Source organism: Acinonyx jubatus, chromosome E1 (genome assembly GCF_027475565.1).
Source record: "Acinonyx jubatus isolate Ajub_Pintada_27869175 chromosome E1, VMU_Ajub_asm_v1.0, whole genome shotgun sequence".
NCBI lineage: Eukaryota > Metazoa > Chordata > Mammalia > Carnivora > Felidae > Acinonyx > Acinonyx jubatus.
The window spans coordinates 43,165,614-43,188,813 of record NC_069397.1 but is presented as its reverse complement, the minus strand read 5'-3'; the positions used below and the strand labels follow the sequence as shown (position 1 = coordinate 43,188,813).

General features: G+C 50.2%; 1 long non-coding RNA gene across 8 annotated transcripts in view; it reads right to left on the bottom strand.

Moving 5' to 3' along the window:
• Positions 1-19,970, bottom strand: part of LOC106988848 (uncharacterized) — a 57,091-nt gene extending 37,121 nt beyond the window's left edge. For 5 of the 8 annotated variants that reach the window (XR_003417764.2, XR_008294082.1, XR_008294080.1 and 2 more), the window contains exons 1-7: positions 18,347-19,970; positions 17,975-18,073; positions 14,107-14,194; positions 5,865-6,010; positions 5,515-5,721; positions 2,972-3,128; positions 1,429-1,565 (exon numbers count right to left, since the gene is read on the bottom strand). This is a non-coding gene — a long non-coding RNA (uncharacterized LOC106988848). Of the gene's footprint in view, positions 1-1,428; positions 1,566-2,971; positions 3,129-5,514; positions 5,722-5,864; positions 6,011-8,045; positions 8,114-14,106; positions 14,195-17,974; positions 18,074-18,346 lie in introns of all 8 variants that reach the window. The other 3 variants (XR_003417765.2, XR_008294081.1, XR_003417768.2) reach the window with 3 other exon arrangements.
• Between the last annotated feature and the right edge of the window lie 3,230 nt (positions 19,971-23,200).

Below are 23,200 nucleotides of genomic sequence, written 5' to 3'. Positions count from 1 at the left end.
CTGTTCCCAGTGACCCTGATGAAGATTCAGGACATACTGGGAAACACTTGGCCTTCTGAATCAAGACCCAACTTTGTGGGTCTGGCCAACTGGATCTCAGGCCACACCACACCACACTTACCCCAGTGTCATTGTCCTCATTCAAGTCTTACTCACCTTTAAAGGCCCAGGTCAGGTTCTATGTAGTCTCCTAAGCCCTCCACAGGAATGGCAGCCCACTCTGGTTTTCCCTGCTCTAACCGCCCTCCCAATCCTTTATAGAGGGACCTGCTTCAAAACCTCATTGCAAACTGCTTGCTATTCCTACATCAGTGTCCCGTGGCTACAGGACTTTTCTGATGAACTGGATCATCACAAGTGCGTTAGATGTAAAACGCCTTTTATATCCCTCATGCGTGTCCCCCACAGGTCACAGTAGGTCAGGACTCAGTAGAGACCTATGGATTTGGTTACAGATCTCACATGCCAACACGTCCTTATTTCAATGACCGACACAGCATATGTTCAACTGGCTGGTTCAATGGGCATAGTCCAACTGTCTGGATTCTTCCTCTACAGGATCCAGGTGCCTTCTCTATGCCACTTAGGGTTCAGAGGATGCACCCTCTCTGAGGGCTGACATACCCAAACACATCTCATTCCAATACAGGGTCCTTGGGATCACTTTTACCCCCCAGAGGACATTCGGCCATGACTGGAGATGTTTTCATTTGTTATAACTGAGGATGATATGGCTGCTGTATTCTAGAGGGTAGAGGCGAGGGACACTGCCAAATATCCTACAGTACCCAGGACAGCCCCCCCCACAGCAAAGCAGTACCCAGCCCCCCAAAGAACAGTGTCAACGTTGAGAAAGCCTGCTCTACTGGGAAATGCTAAGACCTACAGCAGAGCAACAACAGGTGTCAGGAACCCAAAGGAAGGAGCCATTAACCTGCAAAGGAGTAAGAGGTTGATGGAAAGGGGATTCGCAGAAGAGGTGCTTAATACAGATGAATCGATTGCTGAACAATGGACGGGAAGGGTTTTACCAGACAGAAGCAGGGGAGAAAAGAGGCAGTGTTCTTGGCAGCGAAATGTGAGAGTATTTGGCACGTTTGGAAAGCTACTGCTGGGTATGATGTGGCCAGAATGCCTGGCACTCATTCCTCTCATTCATTCATTCATTCAACACTGTCTCCGGCCATCTTGTTTTCATTACTCATTTGCAAACGCATCAGCAAACTCTGTCCCCCAGCAGAGTGGAGTGGCCAGCTCTGGCCCTGAACCGTCCCTGATTCCAAATCAGTTGTCTCTGAACACATGAGGCTTTGCTTCAAGGATGGGACAGGTTGAGCTAAACGTGGCCGTTTAAGTCAAGAGGTGAGAACCATGAAAACACAAGGTGCCTCAAAGCTTTTGGTGGCCTCGTCGTAAAAGTCTACGTACCACTTGAGGTGTGATGTCTTCCTTCCCAGGGCCATAAATGAGCGGCGTCTGCCCCAGCAAATGAGGAAAATGGATTTTGGGGAATGTCTGTGCTTCTCAAAGTTCAGGTAGAAATGAAAACACGTGCCAAAGTAATTCTGAAGAAGAAGAAGAGGAAGAAGAAGAAGAAGAAGAAGAAGAAGAAGAAGAAGAAGAAGAAGAAGAAGAAGAAGAAGAAGTAGTAGTAGTAGTAGTAGTAGTAGTAGTAGTAGTAGTAGTAATTCTGGTAATCTTTGTCTCTTTAGGAAACAACAACAACCCTTGATGGCCTTGTCATTTACTCCAAATAGCTATTTTCCTGGATGAGCTCAGTCTCAGCCTCCCTCCACACCCCTCACGTGCTCCTTGCTGTCACTCGGGCTTCTCCATCTCGGTCTCTCATCACATCAAGGGTCTGTGTCTGTGTCCTGTCCACGCTTCCCCGTTTTTGTCTGCAGGTTTGTTTCTTTGACTGTGGCTCTGCTTCGTCTTCTCTCTCTCCCTGATTTTGATATTTGCCTTATTCCTCCTCACCTGTTTCTGACTCAGCGGCTCTCCCCCGCCCCCATTCCTAGAACCTCTCTGTCCCCCTCCCTTTCAGCCTCGCTCAGTAACTGGCCACAGTATGGACCCGCGGTGTGTTTTTATTAGGGGTTGTGTTTGCCAGAGAGAGAGTTGCATGCTCCCCATTCCTGATTTGTAAAAGCAAATGACTGTAACCTTTTCTCTTTCTCTCCCCCCAAGGAGAGAGAATGAAGCTGCATTTTACTTTCATCTTCCTCCACTGATTGATTTTTCCATTCCGTGGGCCATGCCCTTGATAGAAAACAATGAGTTCTGCACCCTCGTTTTACCGTATTTCAGAGAAGAGCCAGCCCAGGTGGCGCGCAGACGCCCAGGCGGGTGGCGCTGGGGGAGACCGCCGCGTGCCTCCGGGTCGGGGGACCCCAGCGCTCTGCCACCGAGGGCTTTTCTTAGCTCATCTGATTTCAGCGGAGCCAGGACCTGCTTTGGGTTTAACATGTGACTCTGGAGGAAAACCTATCTACAGGGTCCTAATTCATCACCTTTCGGGCTGCTTGTGGCTGGAGACGGTGGAAGATGATTAAAGATGAGGGCATCTGTCTCAGGGAGCACAACTTTTACAGCTTAAAAAGGAGAGAGATTTTCAGCCTCGCAGGGATGTTAAAGTGGATCCAGGAGCTTTGTGCTTTTCTGTTTGACTTGAGCCTTGGGTATGTAGGAAGCGTTGCAGTTGGTTAGCAGGTCCGGCGTCCTGACCAATGGTTGGAGTTGACTCGCTATCTTTTTGCCCCTGTCCTCATCCCGCAGGATGGCTTCTGACAGGGGTCATTATAGAGTCGTGGGATGTGCAACATCAGAGATGGAAGGGTCCAGTCAAACTGCCTTATCGCCAGAGGAGGGTGGAAATGACTTGCCCAAAAAGCACAAGGCCACCTAGTGGCCTACGTTCCCGAGTGCCCCTCCCAGGCCCGTCGGCACATCTATCAAAAGGTAGTTTTACCTGGCTGGGGTCTCTGGGCTCGACCCCTATCTCCACCGACAGCTCAGGATCTGGGGCACACAGCCAGCCTGGCAGCACGCGGGTCCATATGGCCGCCCTCAGGGACCATCTCAGGGCACACATAATACTCACCCCCGGAGGGATCGCAGATGACTTCCTGCCAAAGTGAAAGGGAAGGGGGGAAGGAAAGCTACCGGAGCAATCACACCTGGGTCTATATTCAGTCTCATTAAACTCAATATCATTTACTGACCGACCAGTGTCAGCCACGCCCTTGGCTAGAGCTGGGGTTACAGTGTGAAGTTTAGAGCCTTAGGGGATATTGGGGTACGTGTGGGGTGACAAAGGGGCAGAGAACCAGTCCTCCCTCCCAACTCACCCTGGATGGGGTGGGAGGGGGGGCGGGTAGCTGGGGGGAGAGACCCTAGGAAGGTTTCCTGGAGGAGGTGATGTCATGAGTGACAAGTGGGCGAATGTTCCATCAGACCCTTCCTCAGTGAGCTCACCGCCAGGGCCCTCTGAGGAACACCATGCAAATAAAAGGCATTTGGACATATTAGCAATTCAGATCAAAGCACTTAGTGTTTCCATCAGCCTCCACACTGGCTCATCAGCCATGTGTCTGCAGGCAAGTCACATGACCTCCCCAGTCTCCCTTGCCCGCAGGGGCTGGGTGAGTGTCCATCCAGCAAGACGTGCTGTGGGAATGCGTTTTGCACATTTTAAACTGCTTGGACATTGTGGGCCATTATAGCCCTTAGGATCCCCTTTGAGTCCCCTGCCTGTAGAGTGTAGCTGAAATCAAAGCCATACCTCCTCCCTCGAGGGTGCAGCAAAGGAGCAAAGAAACAGAGTCTCAGACTCCGTGTCCCTGAGCATGCCCTGAGGGTCTCCAGCCCTCAGTTTCCTCACCTGAGAAATGAGAGCTTTGGCCTTTTCCTCTAAGGCACCTTCCAGTATGGATGCCTGTGATTTTAGGCCAGCAGCCAAGAGGCAGAGGCTGGGACTGGCAAATGTCCAGTTTTCTGCCAGAGCAGGTGCTGCCTTGGCCTTGCCCCCTCAGGCTAAACCTGAGGCCTGCATGACCTCTGACCCGGCCTGCCACCTCAGGCTAAACCCATGGTTCTGCCACTTTGGGCCACCACCAGTGGAGCAGGCCCGTGCTCTACACAGGAACCAAGATACTGGAAATGAGCTCCATCCCCAAAAAGAGGGAGCTGAAGGAAGTAAGATCTGCCTTCTTCCTCAAAATAAAAACAGAGGCAGATGGCTGGGAGGGTTTCCATGGTTAATTAAATATGCTTTAGTCTCTAAGTCAATTACGAAGTGATTCCTGCAGGGGGATGTCCTGCTTTGCATGGAGTGGATTCAGGTAATGGCCCCGGGGAGGATGCGGGGCCCTTCTGCACCTTCCACTGGCACTCACAAAGATCCTGCAGGCCGGGCCTCAAAGGCAGTGAAGTCCACCCACTGGGGGTGACAGGAGCCACTCACCTCCCCGGGCATCTTTAAGTGAGGACAGAGGTACCGCACAGCAGAGCTGGGACTCTGTGATTTCCCTTCCGGGAATTTCTTCCCAGGAAACTATCAGAAACCTAGATAAAGATTTCCTGGACAAGAATATTCACCACAGCATCATTTATAACCATTAAAAATGGGAAACTGCCTGGGTGCCTACAAATAGAGAATTGGCTGACTAAATTCTGCAACAACCAGACAATGAAATATTATGCAGTCATTAAAATGGTGTTTTTGGAGCATAGATAATGAAATGGGGAAATGCACTGGTTGTACAAAGTGAAATGAAGCAAAATGCAAAACTGTGTATGAAGTCCCACCGAATTTTATAAATAGCTGTGCGCAGAAAAAAGGGTGGCACATTAAATGCTAATAGTAGTTATTTCTAAGAGAGAAGATTCTGGGAGAATTTCTTTCTTCTTATGTATCTTGCTGCATTTTCTTAAGTTTTTGGAATGAGCACGTATTGCTTTTATAATCAGGAAAATAAAAAAATTTCTTCGATGCCAGACCCCCTTATAATGGATCTCCGAGTGGGTCTGAGCAATTTTATCACACCTTCTTTGAAGTAAATTAACTTGACGAAAATAGGAGCTTCTAGGATTGATAACGGTAGGCAATGGCTTGTTTTCTAGAATTCTTGAGTTAAGGTGCTTTCAAAGGGAAGCACAGCACATATTGAGTGCCCATCCCCACCAGTGGACTGTGACAGGCATCCTGCTCTGTCAACTATGACAACTGTACCCGAGGCCGGCAGAGAGGAGGTAGGCATGAGCTCCCGTAACTGCCTAACCCAAAGACTGGATGAGACTGTGAGGTCCTCTGGGCCGGGGAAGCCCGAAGAGACTGAGGAAGCGTAATGATGACAGGTCAATGAGGAAATCATGACCTGGCCAGGACCACAAGACCGGGCTCTCCTCTGTCTCCAGAACCTCCAGAACCCAGAATCATACAGGGACAATGGCAGCCAAGCTGACCTGTAGAAGCTTGGTCACTAGCCAGAATTAAAAAGTCGAGGGCCTTACCACGAGAGGGCAAAGAAGAAATTCAGTGTTTTGTCCTTATGAGGTGCTATCCGGTGCTGGTGTCCCCGTGCTGGGGCCCTTGGTTGCTTCTGTATACAGGGCCATCCTGTTAACACGTGAAATCCTCCGTGGGCATCAGGCCTCTCTTACGCCTCCACGCCAGACATACTGCTCAGAGTCACATGTGACCTCTCCGACATCCAGGATCTAGCCGCCAAAGTGAGAATACCGAGATTACATAAACCCCAACTGTAAGGAGAGTGACGAATTCCAACGCTGTCTCACTCACCCCAGTCGCAAAACGAAACAAAGAAATGTGGGCTAAAGAAATGAAGATGTTAGTGAGTTACCAGCTATACTGCAAGACGTTCTCCAGGAGAACAAAAGGGGAGAAGGATCCAGGCCACACTGAGGATGCGACCTCGAGTGTCCTGTGCTCCCCGGAACTTCTGAAGCAGAGTACATGGCAGAACTCACGATTCCATTTAAGCTTCTGCTACAGGAAGGAACAGATAATTATTAAAAGTATTCTTAAATCTCTCTGACCCTACAATCCCAGCATGACATAGACCTGGCCCCATCACCAAACCCGTCAAAGCCGTCCATTTTCCTATAGAAGACCAGCTTAACTTCACAATGGAATTTAAACAAACAAACAAAAACATGATTCGCCTTACGAATTTATACGCCTTACGCTTTATAGCCAGCTCTCTCGGAATGGGTCTGCTTTTCAGGCGAAGGATGACTGTCTCCAACTTCATGGTCACAACTGTCCTTTCAACAAGTAGATCATGACCCAAACCCAGCCATATGTCCCAGCCTCAATGGTCCTTGGCTTCTGACCATTGTCACCGTCATAGTGGACTTCAACATTCCTAAATTGGTTTCCCTTCACCAAACTCCTGCTTTTGTACATCCACCAGCAAACATACTGACATATCAAAAGGTGACACAAGTCCCCTTTTGGAAGCGCTGCCACTCCATTTGGCCCATGCCATACGCCGTGCTGGTGTAATTGAATATGTTGTTGTGTTCGTTGGTACAAAGAATGAGCAAAAACAGGAGAATAAAAGTGCAAGTGTTAGTAGTAACAAACAGAGTTTTCACAAACTTGATACAATTGGAACTAAAATGAAAGTCATCAGGTGGCTGAAAGCCGCAAAACCTTCAGCTTTCGCTGAGTGTGCATCTGTCTGGAGCTGGCCGACTGGATTCGCTTGTGAGAGATAGAAAACGAAGCCTCAGAAATAGATCGTCGGTGGGATGCTAGGGTGGCTCAGCCAGTTAAGCGTCGGACTCTTGATTTCAGCTCAGGTCATGACCTCATGGTTCATGAGATGGAGCCCCGCTTCGAGCTTTGTGCTGAGAGCGTGGAGCCTGCTTGGGATTCTCTCCCTCCCTCTCTCTCTCTCTCTCTCTCTCTCTCTCTCTCTGCCCCTCCCCCTCTCATGCACACATGTGCACGCACACATGCACATGCTCTCTCTCTCTCTCTCTCCAAAAAAAAAAAAAAAGAAATAAACTTTTAAAAAAGGATTAGGGGCACCTGGGTGGCTCAGTCAGTTCAGCGTCCCACTTCAGGTCACAATCTCACAGTTCACAAGTTCGAGTCCTGCATCAGGCTCTGTGCTGACAGCTCAGAGCCTGGAGCCTGCTTCATATTCTGTATCTTCCTCTCTCTGCCCCTCCCCTGCTCACACCCTGTCTCTCTCTCTCTCTCTCTCTCTCTAATATAAATAAACATTTAAAAAATTTCTTAAAAAAAGGAATCGATCATCAGTGATTACATCAGGGGTAAAATATAATTAGGGCACCAATCTTTTTTTTCAGCTGAGTATAGAACCCACCCTAGGACATACAACAATAATTGCTAACTCATACCATGGATAAGAGACCCTGTTCTAGTGCTTTCAATATATTAATTCACTTAATTTGCACAAGAACCCTGCAAGGTAGTTACTATAAACATTCCCGTTTTCAGAAAACTGAAGCGCAGAGAGTTCTCTCGGCCATGGTAAGCGGCAGGTCTATGCCCATGGCACCGAGATCTATGGCTATGCACTTAACTGGTAGGGCACACTGCCTCTTGTATAACATAAGGCCATGGCCCAACTTTGGTACATTTGGTTTTCACAGACACTTTCAGGAACTTATTACAATGTAAACAAGACAAAACGAAACAAGGTAAACGAAACAAGGTAAACAACCCTTGCGGAAACCTCCCTCTTCGCTGCTCTTGGTTTTCATGAGCGTACTGAGATCAGCTTTCAGGATTACAAGGATTGAGGAAGAATGTAGATAAGACCAAGACAGAAGCCGTTTTGCCATGATCACTGCCATTAGCAGGTGAACAATGCTGTTGGTAGGTCACGTTAGAAAATCGCGTTCAGGTCCAAGAAATATGAAAACTCCTATACGAGCAGAAGCCCATGCAGTTAAATTAAAATGTAAACAAAATCCCTGAGAAGGGCCTGCCAAGATGCAAGATATATGCAGGGAGCAGAGGATTTCCCTGTTGCTGGGGATATTACCTGCAGCCTGGGCTGTGGCTGTAACATAAGGCTGGTCCACTTTTAGGTACAAGGAAACCGAGGTCTGCCTGGGAGGAAGAGAAGGACAGAGGGTGCACCTGCTTGGCCGGTTTGATCTCAAACCTCCCGAAGCAGGTTGGGTATTAGGGTTGCAGAGTGAAGAGGGCAGTACTTCTTCAGGGTGAATGCCGACAGCCCTTAAACACAGAACCAGATTTGCTGGGAGTAAACATCAATGTGGGGCCAGTCTGGATAGCCCAGTACCAAGTTAGACCCTTTTCTGGGTCCCAGTCCCCTTTCAGGAGCTGTAGACATTCTAGGGGGGAAATGGTACAGGGGCATGTACCCGTGAGGTTTAACCCACCCGCTGCATCTCAGAACCTTCACGCCCTCCCCAGACACATCCATATCCCTCACCAGATTAAAGAGTCCCTGCAGAGTGTAAGAACATTTGGGATGTGAGCCAAGAAAGCTCAAAGGGCATAGTAACTTGGGTCATGTGATGTGTCCTCTGGTTCAATGCCAGGTCCGGAAGGTTACAAAAGGTCTCCTCACCAGGCCGCTTCGTCAGAGCCCCTCACAAGCTGTTCTCATTCACACTCTCAGCATCTCTGCGAGAGGCATGGGGCGGCGACCTCATTCCTCCTGTGGCCATTCAGGAAAGGGGAGAGCTGGATGCTTGTCCATCTGTCCTTCCTGGGGCTTGCCCTATCTGCCTGTCCCCACACCTTGCCCCTCAAGCTGTGCAGACACCCCATCCATCTGCCTTTCCGGTACTCCTACTGTGAGAGATGGGCGCAGGGGAGTGAGGGTGTCTACAGAGGGGGGTTCATCCCGAGGAGGCCTGAGAAGCCTAGACTCAAACCACTCGGAGAGAGGTTGGTGGGGAGGGTGCCGTAGAATTTGATGGTCTTGAATGGCAGGAGGAGGCTCGCCTCCTCACAAGTACCAAGGAGCCCACCGGGTTCTTCAGGAAGAGGGTGGGGCTTGCAAGAAGCTTTCTGCAGTTGTCTATTGATGTGTTTTTAAAAATCACACGAAACTTAGTAGCTCAAAACAACTGTATGGAAAACACTCCTGAGTTTCTCCCTTGCTCTCACATGACCACACACTTCACTCCTGGGTGGGAATTATTTTCCACACATCAGGCAATTCCCCAACACCAGTGAGAGTCCTACACTTTAACTCAGTTCTGACACTGTCTACCTGGAGGTAGCCTCAGATCCCACAGGTTGAGGGCTCAGTCCCACAAGACTGCTCCTCCCCCCCCCGCCCCACTCCAGATGCCAATTGTAAGTCCCAGGTTGTCACTACACTTCCGACCAACTGGCCATAAATTGGTGTTCCCACGATCACCTTCTTTGGTTCAATAATTTGCTAGAATGGCCCACATAACTCAGGGTAACACTTAGGTTTACCCATTTGTTATATAATAAAAGATAATATAAAGGATACAGATGGACAGGTAGAAGCAGAGGTATATAGGGTGAGGTCCAGAAGAATCTGGAGCACAAGAGTTTCTGTCCCCATGGAGGTGGGGTACACCACCCCCCTGGCACATGGATTGTATGCACCAATCTGGAAGCTCTCTGAACCCCATGCTTTGGGGATTTTTATGGAGTCTCCATCACATAGGCATGACCAATCTTCGAGTCAATGTGTTCCTCTTCCCTTCCGAGAGGATGGAGGCAGAGCTGAAAGTTGCAAGCTCCAAATCATGGTTTAGTCTTTCTGATGACCAGCTCCCATCCTAAAACCATCCAGGAGCCCTACCAAGAGTCACTTCATTAAAACAAAAGACAGTCCTGTCACCCGGGAAATTCCAAGAGATTTAGGAGTTCTGTGTCAGGAACCAGGGACGAAGACCAAATATTAGAACCAAAGATGCTCCTAGTGCTCTTACCACCTAAAAAACTACAAGGGTTGAGGCTCCTGGGTGGCTCAGTTGGTTAAGTGACCAACCCTTGATTTCAGCTCAGCTCATGATCTCACAGTTGTGGGGTCAAGCCCTAAATCAGGCTCTGCACTGACAGCGTAGAGCCTGCTTGGGATTTTCTCTCCTTCTCTCTCTGCCCCTCCCTCACTCATGCTCTCTCTCTCTCTCTCTCTCTCAAAATAAATAAATGATTTTTAAAAGAAATTACAAGGGTTAGGGGCACTTGAGTGGCTCCATTAAGTGTTCAACTCTTGATTTCAGCTCAGGTCACGATCTCATAGTCATGAGATCAAGCCCTGAGTAAGGCTCCATGCTGGGTGTGAAGATTGCTTAAGATTCTCTCTCTTCCTCTCTCTCTGCCCCCTCCCTACCTCAAAAAAAAATTACAAGGGTTTTAGGAACTCTGTACAGGAAATGGATATATCTCTCCATTGGGTTTCTTTTTTTTTTTTTAATGTTTATTATTTATTTTCAAGAGAGAGAGAGGGAGGGAGACAGAGTACAAGTGGGGGAGGGTTAGAAAGAGAGGGAGACACAGAACTCGAAGCAGGCTCCAGGCTGTCAGCACAGAGTCTGACGTGGGGTCAAACTCACCAGTCATGAGATCATGACTTAAGCCGAAGTCAGACGCTTAACCGACTGAGCCACCCAGGCGACCCTCCACTGGCCTTCTTGATCGTCCTTACAACCTGGCGGCTGGCTTTCCTCCACACAGTAATCCAAGAAAGAGAAGGCAGGCACAGTCCTTTTTGTGACCTAGTTTCAGAAGTTGAATATCGCCTTTTCCACTTTATTCTATGCATTAGAAAGAAGTCACTAAGTCCATCCACACTCAAGGAACGGGGAACCAGGCCCCATCTCTACAGGATGGAGTATCAAAGAATTCCCATTCATATTTTAAACCCATCACGCCTTGAAACAAACTCCTCCCTCCAATGTCTTTTGCCTTTTCCTGCCCAGTCCAGAAACAAATGGACCAGGGACCTCTAGCAAGTAGGGAATCCCTCGGTATCGGGAAGGTTGGCTGAGGTGGGGATAAGGTATCCTCTATCTGAGGACACTTGGGAGATCTCCAATGACCCTCGAAAACCTCCTCTGGAGGACACAGCAGAACTGGCCAGAGAGGACAGAGGTACCATCCACACCGTCCTATGAGCCCCTTCCTGATTTCCTGAAGTTGGGCGGGGAGGGAAATGTTGCCAAGTGAGCAGCTAAACCCACAAGACTCATCCAAGTTTCAGGGGGGCAATGACTACAATTTTGGGCATAGCTGAGACAGAGCCGGCCCAGGTCTTGCACCTGAAGTGGGGGAGAATCCCCACGCCCAACAGGGGTCCCTGGTGATGAGAGAATCACCCTGTCAACAGGCACACTCCTGGACCTCAGTTCTAACCTCCTGCTTTGGAATTTCCAGAGCAGAGGACTCGGGATCTAGGTAGTTGACAAGCACCCCTAGGTGACTCTTACCATCAGGGACATTTGGGAAATCACAGGGCTGTCGGAAAGAGGACAATTCAATTAGGAGCCACAGGTAGCTTCACTTACTGAATCTGTAAAATGGGAACAACCAGGATTACCTTGGTTGCCTAAAGGAGAGCCTGGATCTAATGGTTTCTTGTGGTTTCTTTTGGCTCGGGACCAGAGCAGAGAGGAAGTGAGAAAGACAGTGTAGCAACTGGAACCAGTAAATCCCCTGAGGGAAAGAGATTGTAGCTAAGGCAGATGAAGCAGGCATGCCTGCTCTCCCCCGGGTGCTGAGACTCATCTGAGGAGCTGGTGTCACAGCCCCCCGGGGTCCCCTGGGGCTGCCCACCCACTCGGCAGCTTTGGCCGGGGGGAAATGTGTCAGCTGGGTTTGGCAGCTCTCCCAGCGCCAACCCGAGACAGCTCTGAACAGAAATAAAGTCTGCCTTCCCACTCCGGAGGGTGGGCTCCCCTGCTCCCCCGTGAGTCAGCCACACACGTGCGAACCCAAAATATGCCGGATGGATGGACGGATGGAAGGGAGGCGGGAGGGGAGCCGAAAGCAGGCCGTGGGGCAAACTGGCAAATGCAAGGGCTTTGCTGGTGGAGACAGCTGGGTTCAAATCCCGCCTCCACCGCCTCCTGACTCTGTGAATCTGGAGCAGGTTACTGCGGGAATGCTTCCATCTGTGAAATGGGAATAATAATACCACATGTCTGTGACAAAGAGAGGTAGCATGGTGGCCAACAGCTCAGCTCCGGAGCCAGAGTCTCTGAGTTGAATCCCATCTCTACTGCTTACCACCTATGTAACCTTGTGTAAATCACCTCAACCTCTTAAAGCCTCAGTCTCACCATCTATAAAATGGGAGTGATGATAGTCCCTACCCCAGAGGGTTGCTGCGGGGATACAATGAGTTAACTGACGGAAAGCACGTAGCGTGCTTCCAGGCAAACAGTAAGTGCCATGTAGGTGTGTATAAAGGAAGACCTGGGGATACCAGGATACTGCTCTTTGTCACCGCATAGCAGGGGCAGGGAGGGGAACTGGCCTTCGCTGAGCTCCAGGGACAGCCCACTGTGCTAGTTGCCTCCGTACCCAAGTTCTCCTCCTGCCTCCCTCTCCTGGTTCTCTACCTCCTGCTTTCTTTCCGTTCCACACCCTCTCACCTGCCACTGAGTCATCCACTCTTCCTGCCCCACTCCTGCCAGAGAAGGGTTAGCCTGGAACCAAGATCCTCCCTATCATGAAGCCCCAGACAGGGGCCCCAGGAAGGGGCCAGGGTGTAGAGGGGTTGAGAGATAAGACAAAAGGAGAAACCAAATCCCAGACCTCGGGGAGCACCGGGTATGCCCCTCGGAGAGGCAGCTGTGTCACAGGTCGGGTTGCCAACCATCTCTGACCGCGCAGAGGGTGACGGTGCTCGAGGACGGTACTTCTCCACACCGGCCGTACCTGAGACGCAGCCAGGGAGCTTTCATAATGCGGGTGCCTGCATCCCATCCCAGAGGGTCCAGTGTAATTGCCTGGGCACTGAAGAGCCTTGAAAGCTCCCTAGGTGGTGCTCATGTGAAGCAGGCCTGAGAGGGCTCTAAAACAGAGGTTCTTAAACTTCGACATGCATTGAGAATCACCTGGAGGGCTTGTTAAAAAAACAGATTCCTGGGATCCACCTCCAAAGTTTCTTTTTTATTCTTTTAGTAATTTTTTTTAAATGTTTTTTTTATTTTTTGAGAGAGAGCAAGAAAGCATGAGCAGGGGAGGGGTAGAGAGAGAGGGAGACACAGAATCTGAAGCAGGCTCCAGGCTCGGAGCTGTCAGCACAGAGCCCAATATGGGACTTGAACCCACAAACCGTGAGATCGTGACCTGAGCCGAGGTCGGATGCTTAACCAACTGAGCCATCCAGGCGCCCCCACCCCCCAAAGCTTCTAATTCAATAGGTCTGGGGGATTGGTTTCAGAAGTTGCATTTCTGGGGGTGCCTGGGTGTCTCAGTCGGTTAAGCGTCTGACTCTTGATTTCAGCTCAGGTTATGATCTCTTGGTTCGTGGGTTCGAGCCCCATGTTGGGCTCTGCACTAACAGCACAGAGCCTGCTTGGGATTCTCTCTTCCTCTCTCTCTGCCCCTCACACTCGTGTGTTTGTGCTCTCTCTCTCTCTCTCTCTCTTATTCTTTCAAAAATAAATAAACATTAAAAAAAAAAGAGGTTGCATTTCTAACAGGTTTCAGATGCTGCTGATGCTGCTGGTTCCCTAGGACTACACTTTGAGAACCACTATTCTAGGGTAGCTGTGAGCAAACCATGGCCTCTGGGCCAAATCCAGTCTGTGGACTGTTTTTGTAAATAAAGTTTTATTGAAACACAGCCACATCCGTTCATTTACATATTGTCTATGGCGGCTCTCATGATACAACAGAGTTGCATGGCAAGGACAGAGACCATACATCTGGCATAGCCTAAAATGCTCCCTCTCTGGCTCTTTAGAGAAAAAGTTTGCCAACTCCAGTTGTAGGAACCTGTGAATTGACAGATGGTGGGATCCCGGGTCCCTGAGTGACTGCCTGGGGCAGGGCTTTCCTACTGACCTGGGACTGTTAGATGAGAAAGAAATAAACATCAACATCCTTCGAGCTGTATGTGGAGGCCTCTTTCTTACCATAGCTCAGCTTTAGCTAATGTTCTGTGTCCTGGATCCAGCACTTTCCGGCAGGTCTAGAACCTCTCTGGGCCTCAGTTTCCCCCGTCTGTCAAACATGAATAGTAATATCGACCTTATGAGTTATTGAAAGGATCGGATAAAATATAAAGACCTGGCTAGGGTAGGGGTTCAACAGATCTTAGTTCCCTGACCTGCTACCCTTTTTGGTGCCCATGGTTTGAAGTTGAACTTCACTTCTGCCCCCTAAGAACTCCATCTGCTCAGGGAAAGCAGGTCACACGATCTCACATACCAGAGGAAGCTGCTAAAAGCTCGAGACACTTGGTTTTGCTCTTAAACCAAAACAGACTCCATTTCTCCGTCCCACCTACCGCACGTGAATATGGTTCTCTTTTATTTGGAGGCTGGCACAGCTGTTCGCTTGCAGAAGTGTCCTTCTCCACTCCAATAAGCCAATCTTGGAGGTACTTTAAAATAACAGTCTCTCCAGGTGGGGAACCCTCCGGCTGGGCTGAAGGTTGAGGAAACCAACTCAAGTGGCCGCCCACAGCTTGAGGGGGGTGCACACAAGCACTTCATACCAAGCTCAGTAATTATAGTTTCTACTTGGTTCCACTTAGTGCCAGCTGTGGGATGGGGCTGCCTCCCCCCCCCCCCCGCCCGACCGGTGGAGGATAGGTAGGTTAGTTCAAAAGCATGTCTTGATCGACTGATGAATGTTGACTGTGCTCGGCAGCTGGGGGAGGGGGAGGGGAAGGAGAAAGGGCACAATAAGAAACAGACCAAGAAATGCCACCTTCAGCAACACTTTGCAGGACCCAGCTGGAAGCCAAGAAATGAACAAGTTTAAAGGCTCAGGGATGCCAAGAGCCCTGCATTAAACCCATCCCACATCTAGCTGATCACCCAGTCACAGGAAATTGTTAAATATACAGATTCCCGAATCAAGCTGGGACCACAGAAGCAGATTCCCCAGGGTGAGGACTCAGGACTCGGTATTTTTAGCAAGCTCCTTGAAGGATTCAGGTGGTACCCACCTGGAACGGGTCTAAAGATAGATTTTTGAGGAAGCACTACCTAAATGTAATAAGAGGAAGGACTTTGGGGCTCACAGATCTGGGTTCAAATTCTGGATCGAGGGCACAAAAAAGACTTAAGCATAAAAGAAAAAAAATTGATCAGTTGAACCATATCAAAATAAAAACCTTCTGCCATTCAAGAGACACTATCGTGAAAATGAAGAGGCAAGCAAAGGGCTGAGAGAAAATATCTGCCAAGCATATATCGTATCTAATAAAGGACTGGTATCCAGAGGTACCTGGCTGGCTGAGTCAGTGGAGCACATGACTCTTGGTCTCGGGGTCGTGAGTTCCAGCCCCAAGTTGGGTGTAGACATTACTTAAAAATAAATTTTTTCTTTTAAAAATTTTTTTAATGTTTATTTTTGAGACAGAGAGAGACAGAGCATGAACGGGGGGTAGGGGGGGGTGTCAGAGAGAGGAAGACACAGAATCCGAAACAGGTTCCAGGCTCTGAGCTGTCAGCACAGAGCCCGACGCGGGGCTCGAACTCACGGACCGCGAGATCATGACCTGAGCCGAAGTCGGCCGCTTAACCGACTGAGCCACCCAGGCGCCCCTAAATTTTTTTTTTTAAGGACTGGTATCCAGGGGCGCCTGGGTGGCTCAGTTGGTTAAGTGTCCAACTTCAGCTCAGGTTGTGACCTCACAGTTTGTGAGTTTGAGCCCCGCGTTGGGCTTGCTGCTGTCAGTGCAGAGCCCGCTTTGGATCCTCTGTCCCCCTGTCTCATTACCCACCCTGAATCTTGCATGCTCTCTCAAAAATAAACATTAAAAAAAAAAAAAAAGGATTGGTATCCAGAATATAAAAAGAACTCTCAAAACTCAATAACAAGCCAATAAAAACCAACCCAATAAACAATCAATTTTTTAAATGGATAAAAAAAATTTACAAACATTTACCACACAAGAGATACAAAGGGCAAATCAGTGCATGAAAAGACCCTTGACGTTAAGAAATGCAAATTAAGGGGCGCCTGGGTGGCTCAGTTCATGGTTTTGTGGTTCATGAGTTCGAGCCCCGCGTCGGGCTCTGTGCTGACAGCTGGGAGCCTGGAGCCTACTTCGGATTCTGTGTCTCCCTCTCTCTGCCCCTCCCCCACTCATGCTCTGTCTCTCCCTCTCTGTCAAAAATAAATTAAATTAGAAAAAAAAAAAAAGAGGGGCGCCTGGGTGGCTCAGTCGGTTAAGTGTTCGACTTCAGCTCAGGTCACGATCTCGCGATCTCGCAGTCTGTGAGTTCGAGCCCCGCGTCAGGCTCTGGGCTGATGGCTCAGAGCCTGGAGCCTGCTTCCGATTCTGTGTCTCCCTCTCTCTCTGCTCCTCCCCCGTTCATGCGCTGTCTCTCTCTCTGTCTCAAAAATAAATAAACGTTAAAAAAAAAAAAAAAAAGAAACACGAATTAAAACCACAGCAAGATACCCCCAGACATCTATTAGGATGGCTTCAATCAAACCCTGGATGTAATGATTACTGTTTGTAAAAGTTCAGGCAGTGTTGACTACCCCATGCCTTAGTCTACACAGTTTTAAGATAGGCATGATACCCACTCTGTGGGGTTGTTGTAAAACTTTTACGAAATAATGTATCTAATCTGGTGTGCAAGTAAATACTAAGTACGCTTAGTTCCTTTCCATTGCCCTACCTTTTCTCTTCAAACAAGGGATCTGAATCCTCTAGTCAATTTTTTACCCTTAATTTCTACACAATCAAAAGGTTAATTATCTTCTCCCATTTCACAGGAAAACAGGCTCTTGTAGATAGGCCACCTGACGGCAGGGAGAAAAAGCGGCAAAGGCATACGTGATGGGCCACTAGCATCCATTCATTCATCCGTTGGGCCCAGTTTCCCGAGCACCTGATGCCGTTAGGCACTGTCCTAGGATCTAAGCAAAGGCGGAGACTCCAGGAGCTCAAGGAGTTATTCCCCTGGGGGACGCAGAAGCATGCTACCAGCTAAGCCTCTCCCAGTTGCAAGGAACAGAATCCCAGTTCACACCAACTTCGGGACATTTGCTGTCTCTGTTGCTGGGAAGGCTCCGGGGATCCAGCGCTGGGGAAAAGCAACAGGAACGGGAACCCCTGGAGCTCACACGAGGGGCTCAGGACACCAAGACTCTCCCCAGCCCTCTCTTGCCCCTGCTCATCTCTCCTCTTTTCACCACAGCCCCGCTCTCTCTCACACACAGTGAAGGGTGAGTTATTGGGCTGCTTAGCACCGGACGCCATGTGGAATACACTGCAGGATTGAGCCCTGAAGGACCGGAGGCTGAAATACTTCTCCGCCTATCCTTATTCCCCAGTGGTTAAGGATTGCCCCTACCCTACCCCTGCCCTTCCAGGCTGCCCTGTGCAAGGGCTGAACCAGCTTCCAGCACTTCGAGGCCAGGTGGCGGTTGCTTGGGGTGGAACTGAACTGTCCAACACCACCATTGGAAGTGGTCCGAGGGGATGAGTTGGGAGACACAAGGGCATCTGCTCCCCTGGCCAAGAAAGTCTGATCAATGAAGAAGGGAGTGGGAAGGCCTTGGGGACAGACCCAATCAGCAGCCCCAACAATCTAGCACACCTCTCCACCAACAGTTACAATACGGCAAATAGGATGGTAAGGCAAGGTACCCAGGAGGGGAGACCTGCCTGGGTGCATGAGGACTCCCAGATCGCTTCCACAGAGCTGCTGCCCAGGCCAGGGTCAGGGGAGCCCAGAACAGGTTCAAAGCACCCCATCCCCACCTGCCCTTTCTCTCACCTCCCCTCCAGCAGCTGCCTGTTTATTATATTCTCACCTTCAGCTGCCGGGCCGGGTAGGGATACCACACTGCTCCAGCTCCTAGACCCTGAGCAGTGATGACAGAAAATCCATCCTGGGCCTGCTCTTCCCACTCCTGCACAGGGGAATGGGGAAAAAACAAACAAACATATGCCAGCCAAATATTGAACCTTTCTTCCTTCTACTTTGCCAGTGCCTCCCACCAGGAAGATAAAGCTCTCCACCATTGCTAAGAGAAGCAGACACTCAGAATGTGAGGTAGGGTCCATGGCTGCCTTCAGCCTGCTCCAAAAGGCCAGGGTGCGCTGTGTCTGTATGACTTGAACCCAAGCACATAGGGATGGACCTTAAAAAGGATGGGATCTAGGAAGGGGGCGGTGCTGCTTACCTGGCCTGCCTTTCTGGGCTCCAGAATCTTGGCTTTCTACGTCAGGTAAGGGCCACCTGGCCCAGGTATCCGTAACATCTGGAAATGTTCTTGAACTTGGACTTCATGAAAAGGACAAAGAATTGATGTTTTAAATGTTGGAACCCTTCCAGGCTTAGAATGAAAGGCCAACGTAATTAATGATGCAGAAAATATTTTTATTATCATCACTGGCTAATACTTAGCATCCACTGTGTGCCAGGCCCTCTTCTAAGGGCTTATTTAATCTTTACAATTTTATGGGGTAGAAACAATTATCTCCATTTTATACATGAGGAAACTAAGTCCCAGCAAGGTTAAGAAACTTGCCTGAGGGTGCACAGCTAGAAGATGGCAGTGCTCATTGCCCGTATATTACGCTGCCTCTCAGGTGTAATTAACAACCATAGCAGCTGGTAAGAAACCTATGGTCAGGATTGGCTACCGAGATATTCCAGCTCTTTCCCTGACTAAAGTGGAATCTGTTCTGTCTTTTGAAGACATTGGACCTTCTCTGGGGGCCCCCATGCTGTTTCCACCATACAAAAAAATTGGCACGGTCTCCCGTTCTTTGTTGCTTTTTGCAGATTGTCCCATTCTCTGTAACTGTGCAGCGTTCGCCTGAACACTGATTCTTTCGCAACAGCGTTCCTCAGAGGTCGGTGCACTCAGGGCTATTGTTCTCAGGATACCAGCTCTCATGGATGAGGGGCAGTGGCCCCCTTCTGGGCGTGTCGGTGCAGCTCAGCTCTCCCGCCTGGGCGCTCTGTGATTTCACTGCCCACACGATGCTGCGTGACCATCCTCCCTTCAGCAGTAAGTGAGCGTGGGAGGGGACTATTCTGCTTCTTTGGGCAGCAAGAGTAACTTCCTGATTGAAATAGATCCTCTGCTGGACAGAAATGCAAATGTCTCAACCCTTCCTGAGTAGTATCATTAATCATCCCCCAGTTTCCATATCCCAGCGGTGTCCAGGTTTAACTTCATTTCTCAGCCAAGAGCCAATGGGTTCCGCACCTGGTGAGGAGTCCCATCAGTCAGAAGGGCAGGGAGGGGTGGGTGTCTCAAAAGACCTCTGGGGCCTTCGTAACTGCGTGAACAGTGATCAGCTGGCCATGGTCCAAAGGGGCTGAGCAGAGGAAGCAGGCTGGGTAAGTGGGTAGTACTGTGGAGGAGCAGTTTGGAGACACCACCTCCAGAAGCTTTTCTGAGTCTGGCCCCATAAAGAGGAGGGAAGGAGAGGGGAAGGAGACCCTACACAGCAGCAACAGCAGCAACAGTGGCAGTGGTGGCTGGTCCTTCCCATCCAAGGGGCCAGGATATTCTAGAACTACTGAGCCTGCCCAGGGAAGATTCTGAGATTTGATCAGCCTCCAGTGTAAGCACCCACTGTGGTTACCTCTTCTTCCAAGTACAGCCACACAATCTGGTTGGGAGATGGGACGTTGACACAATGTAAGAGCTGAGGACTCAGGGGAGGTGTATCTGGAGGGGCCGCAGGGAAGAAGTAAGCCACAAAAGAAATGACACACCTTGACTGGCCATGAGGAGGGCAAACACATTCCAGACAGAAAAAAACAAAAACAAAAAACACCACTCATTCATTCATTCAATTAAGCGTTTATTAGTCTGTTACTATGGTCAGGCACTGTCCTAGGTCCTCGGGGTACAAAGATTTACACAATGTGACCTCTCTCCTGAGCAGCACTGGGTCTAGGGGGAGGCCAGGAAAGCACCGAGAGTGCACAAAGGACGTGCTCACCCTCAGGGGGCCAGCCCTGCTCTGGCACAGCTCTGAGAGTGAGTGCCTCCTTACACGTTGCTCCCTGGGCACACCACTTGCTTACCCCAGTCCTAGCCTTGCTTCTGAGGGGCTCATAGTCTATGATGAGCAAAGGCCTGAAAGTGGGAAACCATGACCCCCTTCGGGCAGTATTAAAGCCCCCTGGATCTGGCCCCACCTACCATTTGAGGACCATCTCTTGCCCTTTCTCCCTTAAACCTTTGCCCAACCAAACCATGTTTATTCTTCTGGAAATGGGGGGTACCTTCACACCTCCATCCCTCACCCAGAACTCCCTCCACCTCCCCAACCCCTCCAGCTGGCAAAGTCCCGTTCACCCATCAAGACTCAGCTCAAGCAGCACCTGTTCCTGGGTTCACTCTTACCCGAACTGTCACTGGCAATCGTAACGCCCACGCCAAGGACAAAGATCGACTTGGTTTTTCCCCGATACGGCGAGGGAGGAAGTGGGGAGGAAGATATCATTAAATATGTATCTGGAAGCTTCCTATTTTAAATCATTGCTCTTCTTATCAGGCATCCTGCCACATAGAAGGAATGTCCTATCATCAGGTAAATGAAGCAACATTTTTTACTTACAAAATCTAAAATCATTTTCCCCCCAAATATCAGACCCTCTATATTTGACTGGTCTGGAGCAAAACCCTGGCCGTCTGAGTTCCAGAGCTGCTAATCGGTCTCCTACAGAAGATGAGAGGTTCCCTCTGTGAACTCCAAGGCCCCTGGCACATTCTGCCTTGGCACAAGCATCCCGTGTTAGTCTCTGAGCCTCTCCTCCCACCCGGGCAGCCGGCTTCCCCAGGCAGAGGGAGTCCCTGTTCATTTCTAGATCTCCGGGACATAGCACAGCGCCTGGCACACGGTCAGACTGGTGACTAAGCTGACCAGATGTGCTGGAGGGCAGGGGAAGCATCAAGGAAAGCACTGGCTCAGACGGAGCATGAAATACAAGGTAACCTGGGGCGCCTGGGTCATGATCTCACAGCTCAGGTCATGATCTTACAGCTTGGGAGTTCAAGCCCCGCGTCAGGCTCTGTGCTGACAGCTCAGAGCCCGGAGCCTGCTTCCGATTCTGTGTCTCCCTCTCTCTCTGTCCCTCTCCCGCTCATGCTCTGTCTCTTTCTCTCTCTCTCAAACATGCATAAATATTTTAAAAGAAAATTTTTTAAAGAAAGAAGAGATAACCGAGGCATGGGCAGGTGCCACTCAAGGCAGTGAGGGCTGGAGGCCATGTGTGAGTCAGCCAGAGCAGGGGCAGCGGTGGGGAGAAAAGGATGACAGACGCCTAAACAGCTCCCCTCATTCAGAGCAGAGGCAGAAGGGGCCATGAGGCCAGGACACATCCATGAGGCTGGATCCAGATACAAGCCCTGTGCTCAGATGAGAACCTCCTCACAGCATGCCAACAGATGCCTGATGGAGGAGAGAAATTGCAGAGAAGTTACAACCCCTTGTTGTGACTTCTCCCACGGAACTAAAAACAGCGCATCGATCCCACGCTCTCTATCCAGATGGATTATTCTGCAGCCTCTCCACCCGAGGGGTACCGAGGACGGAGCGGACACCAGCCTGGGAGGGGATTCTTGGGGGAGGACAAACCTCGAGGTGCAGAGGATGAGTGGCACCCCTGGAGGCAGATCACACGCGTGCTTCCTGGACCACCTCCCCACGACACCCCGATCCCAGGGGAAGCCACAGAAGGGCCAGGGGCCAGGGGCCCTTCTGCCACTTTATCTTGATGGAGAAGGTCAGGCATGGGTAGGTTAGGGTACATCAGTGCCAGCTGAAAAGCCAACGCCTTTTCCACAGGTGGCCCACCTGAGAAAAGACCTCTGAGCCCCGAGAAAGTAACCAGAGAGGCTGGAGAAGCCTGGGAGAAGTCACAGTAAAGCACTTTGTCAAGATGATGCTATATTATTCCAGACACAAAAGGTGACATCAGAATTCTGGATGCAGTTATCCCTCGTGTCCCGGATGGCTGAACCCCAAAACAGTTGCACATGGTCCCCTTCTAGGCCCACTGACTCTCCTATCACTGAGGCCAGCCTTGTGAGGACACAGAGAAGCCCTTGCCCCTCCATCACCTGTCCCCTCCTTCTCACCCCTTCCCTGGGCCATGGTGCCCAGCACCATCAGGCAGAGTGGTTACCTTGGGCTCAGACGCCTTAGGCCCAGCCTTGGCAGTGACCAAGGCGATGGGTTGCAAGCTCTGGGAGGAGCAGCCGCATCCAACATGTGCTTGGAAGGATGTGGCAGTGATGGGCAGGGACGTACTCCCCTCCCTGCTTGGGGCTGGTGCACCTGTCCTCCCAGAGCACACAGCCTTTGGGGCAGGGCAGCACAGGGTCCCCCAGGAACCCCCGGAAGGCTCCTGTTTACAAGTCCCAGCTCAGCCAACTGCGGCTTCCCATTTCCCATTGCACCAAATGGAAGCTCCTTAGCCTCCCGGCCACAGGCCTCCCTGCCTGCCCTGTCACTCTTCCATGGTTATCAGAAAGTCACTCTCCTTACAGCCCGACTGGCTGTGCCTATTGTATGCCACACAGGGTCCTAGCCTCCAACATAAACATCATGCCTGCTCTTACACCGAGAGCATTTCCCTAAACCAACAGATAGCAGTAAGAACTCTACCTGCAGAGAACCAGAGCTCAGGAGCGGGGAGAGGCATGGGTTCTGGGAGGCAGAGGCAGAGACAGACAGGGCCGGTGACATTTGAGTGTCGCCTCAGAGCTGGATCTCATCACAACTCAATCATTCCCACCTCAGGGCCTTCCCTCGACCATTCCCCAAGCCTGGAATGCCCTCTGTCTTCCAGCTGGGTTCCTGCCTCTCACTTTGTTAAGCATACCACACAGAAGGCTGTGGAAGGCACAGAAGTGGGTCTAATACCGAGATGAAATAAAAATACTGTAATAGCTTCTGTTTATTAGCACGAGGTGGGTGCCAGGAATGACGATAAACATTTGTGCGCATAACCTCCTCTAATTCTTACAACACTCTCTCTCGCAAGGCAGGTATTATGGTCCCTATTC